The sequence below is a fragment of the Rosa chinensis genome, chromosome 6 (assembly GCF_002994745.2).
Source record: "Rosa chinensis cultivar Old Blush chromosome 6, RchiOBHm-V2, whole genome shotgun sequence".
In the NCBI taxonomy this organism is placed as follows: Eukaryota; Viridiplantae; Streptophyta; class Magnoliopsida; order Rosales; family Rosaceae; genus Rosa; species Rosa chinensis.
In genome coordinates this window covers 23,575,768-23,584,501 of record NC_037093.1, presented here as the reverse complement: position 1 = coordinate 23,584,501, position 8,734 = coordinate 23,575,768, and positions in this window count along the sequence as shown.

Genomic DNA, 8,734 nt, shown 5'->3' with positions numbered 1-8,734 from the left:
AAATGTCTATTATGCCCTCACTTACTTTTTTTCATAAAACATTTTATTTTTTCTCTGTTTTTTTTTTTTTTTTTCATTTCACCTCTTGAAGGTCTGTGGATTGGAACCATCTTGATGAGGAGATGAACAGAAGGAGGCAAAAGAGCCGGAAGAATAAGAGGTAAAAAGAAAAAAAATAAAAAAGAGAGGAAGAGAAATATATATTTTTTAAAGTAAATGAGGGTATAATAGACTGTTTAGGGGAAGATAACGGAGTTTTTGACGGATTCTTGACGGCAGAGACTAATTGGGAGGAAATTGGGAGTTCATGGACTTTTTAGGTGAAATTCAAAGGTTAGGGATTGAAACGATGAAACCCTATAAGTATAGAGAGTAAGCAGTATTTAACCCAACATTATAAATCCAAACAGCCAAATAAGATTCACATACCTGAAATTTTAAAAAATAAAAATAAATAAAAAACACATTACACTTTGTGATTGAAAATTCAGTCAAAAAAGGTAGTGATAAGCCTAAAAAGATACAGTCTATGCTTGATATAAACATGATTTTCTACAATGAATATCTAAATTTTTCTCCACCTACATATATTACATGTAAAGTATGTATATGTAAAATTAGCTAATACACATGTCTGCTCTCAGCAATTTTATATGTTAATAGATCTGCAATCGCGATAACTAGCCCAATGATTAATACATGAAGACTAACAAATTGTGATTGTAACATCCCGTATTTTCACTTACCCGTTTACTAGTCATTTGGACGGTAAACGACAACTACTCTCACTTTTTACCCTAATTCGGTATTTTAGTGGCCCTAAAAGTTGACTTTTTGATCGGGCCAAAATTTGAGAAAACTTCCTTCTTGAAAGTCGTAGAGGACGTTAAACCGAGTCCGTGGACATGTGATACACCTAAATCGGAGTTTGTATGCGAAAGTTATGAGCGAAAGATTAAAGTTACTGTTCACGGTTACTGTTCATGGTAACTTTCTATATATATATATGGAAAGTTACTGTGGTAGGTTTCTATTTTCGGAAACCTACCCCCCGAGATTTTCTCTCTCTTCCCTCTCTCTCCCCGCGTCGGCCCTCTCCCCTTTCCCCTTCGATTGGCCGTCGTCCGGCCATCAATCGGCGAAACCCAGGTGGCTGCTGACTCGCCTCCTCCTACGCTACATGCTGGTGGTCGTGGATTGTCACGATTTGGCCGGAGAAACGAGAATCGACAGCGAGAAGCAAACGGTGGCAGTTGACGTTTTCCGGCGATTCCGGCCATTTCAGGCCACCAAACCGCTGTCGAAGGTGGGGTTTTTGACAAGGATCATTTCCCCCCCAGCCTTGAGCCGCGATTTGCAGCATAGAAGGAGAATCAAGGAAAACCCGAATCTAGGGTTTGAGTTTTTTCTGGAAATTTTTCACCGGCCGATTTGGAGCTCTTAAAGGTAAAATTGGATTGTGTTGTGGTTGAGAAAAATGTTGGGTCTGATGAGTAGGTGGCGCTGCCAAAATTTGGTGACCATAGGAGGTGGTTGCCGGTGGCGTGTGGGGCCCACGCACTGCCACTGTTGGTGGCGCGTGGAGGCGCGTAGAGCAATGTTTTAATTCCGGTTTTTAGCCCATTAAATCCTATTAATTGTGTAGAGCTTGTATGTGAAGTTTGGTAATTTTTGGAGAAACTTAGAATTATTTATGGATTTTGAAATTTAAGGTTTCGATTATCGAATTACGAGAATCCGACCGTTGGATATCTCTCGGTTCTGTCTTGGAGCCTTTAAATTAACGAATTGGTATAAGTGGTATAATTTGGGCTAAATCCGAGGAGAATGGAAGATGTAATTTTGAGGAATTGATTTTAAGAATCGTATTAAATTGTTGAAGAATTAATCACGGAATATAATTATGTACAGGACGACGTACCGAACTATTGCTCGATAACGGAACACGAATGCGTGATCGTCGGAATAGTACTGTGAGTGGACTTTTGTTTTTAAGTAATTGATGCATGCATTATTTCTTAAAGTATGCTCTATTTATTCATCAATTTACATTTCGAGTATGAGATTATAAATTGATTTCGTATTATCTCATATAAATACTTTCATTATTGATTCGTTTCCGAAATTGCTTTTGATTTATAATCTTAATGGTGAATTATCTTATTTCCGAGGTGATTTCCGGAATTATTCTCTAATTATATTTTATTTCGATTTGAGACTTTTAAAGGAGTTTCAAAATGGGATTTCGATGGAGTTGTATTTCCTCTTTTTATATCGACTTCGGTTTTGGCATTGAGAATGCCTTGTTGATGATTTTGGAAATGGATTTTGTTCCGGTTTACGAATAATATTATTTCTGCCTATTTACTTTGAATTTGAGATGATCTTGGCGTGTGGGACACGTCATGGGAATTCATTTGCAAGAGATGGGGAAGCTTTATGTACTTATGGATTTATGAGATTTTCGGATTTTCTTTTTCCATACTTTGGGTGACTTATCATTGCTAGCATTGATTTTCCGCCTTTGCGGCTCGGTGATGGGATCACCGTAGCCCTTCCGCCTTTGTGGCGTAGGTCACTGTCTCTGTGACAGTAATTCTGTAGCCCGGTATCCTATCGCTACACTTAGTGGCGTAAGGGTATATTATGGGAGTTATGGGAGTATTTTAGCCTGGGAGGCTCACTTGTATGGCTATCGTCTTCCCCTACTCATTTTACTATTTTCGACTAGCGGGGCTAGTCCGATTTATTTTAGCCAGCGGGGCTGGTTTTATTTTCCTTGAATATCAGAGATTCAACCTTTTCTTTTAATCGTTTGTGACTAGCGGGGCTAGTCGGTTTTCTTGAGCAGAACTCCTCTTGTTTTGTTTTTCGTTAATCATTGCATGCATCGGGAATTCTTTTAAAGAAATAAATGTGGGAAAGTATAAAATCCATTTGGTATAAATTGTGTATTTCTTTTTGTCCACTCACGCTAACGTTTTTCGGTACTTTCCCCTGGGCCCTTCGGTTTCAAATGCCCAGTTTGCAGGCGAATTAGTTGAGGTCGGGCGTACACGAAATTGAGGCATAGTCAACAGCATGGCTTCCGCATCTGCCTTTGAATTAGGTTTCCCTCATATACCTTTCTGTAGAATTGCTCTGATTACCTATGGGATTTATGTTATTCAAGTTGAGATGTGTGTTTTGTAAATTGGAGATTGATGTTGATTTGGGGAGCAGGGTGGCTCCAGGAGCATAAGGATGATTTGATTGAGAAGTGTAAATGTTTCCTACAGGTTTGGGTAGCCCATTTTAGGGGAAGTTCCGCCAAATTTTTGGTAGAATTTCTTCTAAGGTGGGCCCCGCAGGATCACTTCGGATTTCAGGGTGAAATCCGGGGCGGGTCCTGTCAGTGATGTTACCTTAAACCCTTCCTATTAATTCATATGAAGAAGATAAGCTAATTTGGACGTAATCTCCTACTGGACAGCTAACGGCTCACATTATAATTTTCTTACAGTATGTTAGGGTAAATTAATTGGATCTAAATTTATTCCTCCCAGCATGTCACCCTTGGCTTAGAAAGTTTTGTTTCGAAAGATTTTCGTCAAAGACATGGTGTTTTTTTTTTCCTCTTTAACTTCAAAGACATGGTATTTCTTTTGCAACAAGGTTTGTTCTTTGTCATCATCACAGTGAATCCCTTGATCATATTTCTTGGTCTTGTTCTTTCACGACTCTTTGGTGGCTTATGGTAGAGTTGTTTGATTTTTGTGATCTTTATGGTTCTCTTGTGAATACTTTTCATCATGGATTGGTTGGTCGTAGTCCCCAATCACGTGAACTTTGGCTTGCAGCATTTGTGGTGGTACTGTGGTGAATTTGGCACTTCAGAAATAAGGCAAAATAAGATGGAATTAATGTTCAACTGGCCCAGGCTTACCAGTTGATTAATGGGTAAATCTCATGTATTTTGTGAAGAGAACTTAGTTGCAGATGCTTTTGGAAACTTTTGTCTCGCTTCGCTACAATGGTTTGGTGTGACTCACCCCTGGATTTTGTTGCTTCTCTTCGCAATAGGAATTTTATTGGACTCCCTAACTTTAGATTTCGGTAGATTATTTTTTGCTTGGTTGTTTGGTTAGTTGTTGTTTTCGACTTTCTTTTTTAGGGTTTACGTTTCATCCCCCCCTCCCCGGCAGGGCAGCAACAGGTCTTATTCATTTTGTCCTCTGTCATTCAAAAAAAGAATAATAAGTTGTGATGTCAATCAATGAACAAAGTGGCATATATATTTGCAATATATATACTTTAGGTACATAAAAGTTGATTAATTTGTACATGAAAAGTTTATTAAATCATGTAACTGATAAGTAGAGGTCGATACTATCGAATAAAAAACAAACAGACAGTGAGCATGAGGATTGCTGATAAAGATTAACAAAAATAAAAATTTGTTTTGCTAAAAACATAATGAAATTTAAAGCAAACATAAAAAACTCATAGATCAAGAGTTATGGTCAAAAACAACAAAGTTTTACCATATGACTCTTTCATCATAGAGCAAAACATGTTGATAACGTATGATAAAGTAGAAAGAATAGTTAGGAGGAAGTAGAAGTGTATTACTCAATCTCATTAACCTCCTTTATATAAAGGCAGAGTTTACATCATTAGTACATAAATAATGTGTATTTAAATGGATAACCACATAAATAATAATGACAAATTAAAACATTAAATTGTCGAACTAATAGTTAATCAAAGTTTGAATATTTTTTAGGGTGGTTCTATTCAGACCTCCCAATTTGCTATTTGGACCTCCTTCATTTTTTGCATAATTTTAAAACCAATTTTACCCCTTTACAAATATATATAAAAAAATAATAATAAAAACTTGCATCTACATCGTGGGAGCTACAACTCCCCTCTTACATCTTGTAGTTCTCTCTCCAATTCTATCCCTATCCACAAAATTTAGAAAGTTAAAATTCAAACTTTGAAATAACTACTCCATCTTATTTATTTGAAATCACCATCTAATCAAACATTAAGAAGAGTAAGAAACATGTTTTGATCAAAACTGGAAAACAGAAAAAGAAAAACATGTATCATATGATCTAAGCTGTAGACATCTCTCTTTCTTTCCAACTCTCTATTGCAATCCTCTCTCTATTCTCCTTTCCCTCTTCCTCACTATTCCTTCATGTCTTTCTTCTACCCTCTCTCTCTTCTTGTACTCATCTCCTAATTGGTTGTCACTGGCTCCAGGAGCTTGAGACGTCTTCATCGTTTCATCTCAAGTTTATTATTAAATTCTATAAATTATAGATTAGATGATATTTGAAATCTTTGAATTTAAATTTATGCAATTTCAATGTTAATATATCTTTGAAATCATAAAACAAAAACAGGGTCAAGACTTACTTTCACTGACTTTTGGGCAATCAAAAATTATAAGGTTCTTTAAATTGCTCCAATGGAAATCCAACTTCAACTGCATCAAGTAATGCCAAATTGTTTGAAGAACACAAATGGGGTTTGAAATTGAGAGTTCAAATTAGTCGATCGTAATTACCAAAAACAGAGAAATCGCTAATCTTAAAAGATTCTTTTTTTTTTTTGGTGTGCTCCCAGTTGATCATGAAAGCTAACTGGAGTTTGGAGGCGCAATTTTTTTTTTCTTTCTTTTGTTATTGGAACATCGCATATATAACAGAGGTGTAAATAGATAAAAATAGGGGTAAATCAGGAAGTTTAGTGGCAAAAAAAATGAAGAGAGGTCCAAATAGTAAATTGGGAGGTCTGAATAGACCCACCCTATTTTTTATTTGGACTAAATACTTGTTACTCCTTGTACTTTGTGGTAGGGCTGAGATCGGTTCTTTTTTTGGACGTTTTTGTTGGAACCGGAACCGACAATATTTTTCAGGTTCGGTGTTGTTACTTTTTTTTTGCCAGAATCTACTTAGAACTGGAACCGTTTAGTTCGGTTTGGTTACGGTTTCTAACCAGTTCTTGTACACACAGCAAAACAGCAGCAAGGATGCAAAGCTATCCAGTTTCCCAGCCACATCATGTTCTGCAAATTTCTCAGATTCTCCATCAAAGAACACAGCAAATCTAAAAACACCAAGTCTGCAAAGAGTCAAACACCACATCCTGAGTTGTCCCAGATCTAGAAGGCGGAGAATACACGACCACCTTCGCGTTGAATCCACCCACTTCCCCACTAACAACCAAAACAAAGTAATTAAAAAGCAAGGAAAAAGATTAAACCAATATAATTTCCAGAATTTAATCTGTAACTGAAGCCTGAAGGGAAGGGATGAGAGAAGAGAGAGAAGAGAGAGAATAGAGAAGAGAGATGGATTGATGGTTTCGGTGAGAAGGGAAGAAGATGAGAGACAAAAAGTGGAGAGATGAGAGAAAAAGAAACAATGTCAGGCTTTGTTTCCCATCAACTTCAATATAAAATTTTATAAACACCCACTCATCAATAAAAAAATGAAAATATATGAATTCATTAAAAGATTAGGCATGTGGTGTACGTGTTTGCAGGAAAGAGAGTATTAACGATTATAAAATATATGAATGTTAAAGAGTTTCTCGGTTCTTCCGGTTCCTGGAAGTTAAGGAAATCAGGAACTGAAACCGAACCAGATTTGTTGCAATGGTTCGGTTCTTGCTAAAATGCAGTATTTTCTTCATAGGAACCGCACTTAACGGTCCGGTTCGGGCCGTTTTTGCAGGTTTTCTGGTCAAAAGTCCCAGCCCTACTTTGCTGCTGAAAACAGTTCAGTCCTTCACTTTTTAAATTAAACAGGTTAGTCCTTATTCTCTCTAATTCTCACATAACATGTCCAAAATGACCATTATACCCTTCACTTCCTTATTTTTTTTGTTTTTTTTTTTCTCTTTTTTACTGTTTTAATTTTTCTCTATTTTTTTTTCTACTTCTCTCTCTCTCACATAACATTGGTTATGTTCGGTTGTGAGAGAGTGAGAGAGAGAGAGAGAAAAAAAAAAGTAGAGAGATTAAAAAAAGAAAGAAAAATAATTTTAAAAAGGAAATAAGGGTATAATAGTCATGTTAGACCTATTGTGGACCTGTTGTTTCAAAATTAGAGAGAATAAAGACTAACCTGTTTAATTTAAAAGAGGAGGGACAGAACGGTTTTCGGCAACAAAGTACAGGGAGTAACAAGTATTTAGTCCTTTTTATTTTCTGGAGAATAGGAAGAAACCATATATATTTAGTGAGAAAACACAAATTTTTGAAGCCAAGATGAAACTTTATTAATGGATCATACAATTATGAAGGTACTGAAGGGCATGATCAACGGTTATATAGGTATGGTGAATACCTATAGATTGCAACTTCCCTAACAAATTTTTGATTTCTTCAACAATGATTCCCATAATAGAAAAGTCTTGATCCGTAGCTCTAACAACCTTAGCTACTTCCAAACAATCACTCATTAGAACTACATTGGATACACCGAGTGCTTAGACATTCTCCAACCTAAATTTAATAGCAAGCGACTAAGAATGAAAAGCAGAAGAGACATTAGGCACTCTATAGGCAAAACCAACAACAAAATCACCCTTCTCATTGCGCAACACACTTCCAATTCCTCCATGCACTAAAGAAGAAACATATGCACATCCACATTCAGACACAACATATCAACCATAGGAGGGGACCAACCTACCTTAGCTTTTGCGCTCTGCTGAGGACGTGCCTCTATTAGCTTGAAGAAATTCTTCATACCAAGCCATGGTACTAGCAACTATTGCAAAAGCATTTCTAGCATTACCATTCCACAACTTATCATTCGTATTCTTTCAAAGACGCCATAAAAGCATCAATAATTTAACAAAAATATCAGACGAGAGATGATGAAGAATTGTTCAAACAGCCATTCCTTAAAGATAAAAGAGAATACATAAATTGAATCAGCGCGTGGAAAACAAACAATTATTCAATATCACATTTTTCAAACTACAAAAAGACTGAAACCCTGCCTAGCAAAAATATATACAAATATTGAAATATAACTCTGTTCGTATCTAATACATTACTCTCACAATCACCGAAAGAATACAATAAACCGGCTTGGGTCTCGCATACCGTCACTCCCCGATTTTCAAGCACAAATAATAAACAAATACACAGGGTGTGATGGTTCAGACATCAACACTAAATACCTGTAAAAATTTCAACTTAGAACAAGTACGTGATAATGTCTAGAACCTACAATGTCAATACAGACTCGTTCTTTAGGGTCATATATTACATTACACAATGTTTACGAATTAAGTTATGTTAACAAAATAATAAGTAAACGCTCCCTCAGAACTTACTATAAAACGGAAGTCTAAAGAAAGTTAAGCAAAAAAATTAGCTTTCGAACACCTACAGTTACGACCGCACAGTTCCTACTTCAGCCATGGTTTCCTGACCTGTAGGATTAACCCCTACACCATTGAATAGTGCACCGGGTTGCAACAACAAACCCGGTAAGCTTTTGACAGCTTGTATGAGTAAACTCAAACAAACAAGATAGAAGACCAAAATAATAAATTTAAATAAATCAAACAACATAGTAAACCCTGCATAAGATTTAATTCAGGTGATTACATGCAATTAAACAATATAGAAAAATGGTATTCCATGCATATGATTTAGTTCAGGAGATTATATGTAATTAAAACAATACAGAAAAATGGTAATCCCTACGTATGATTT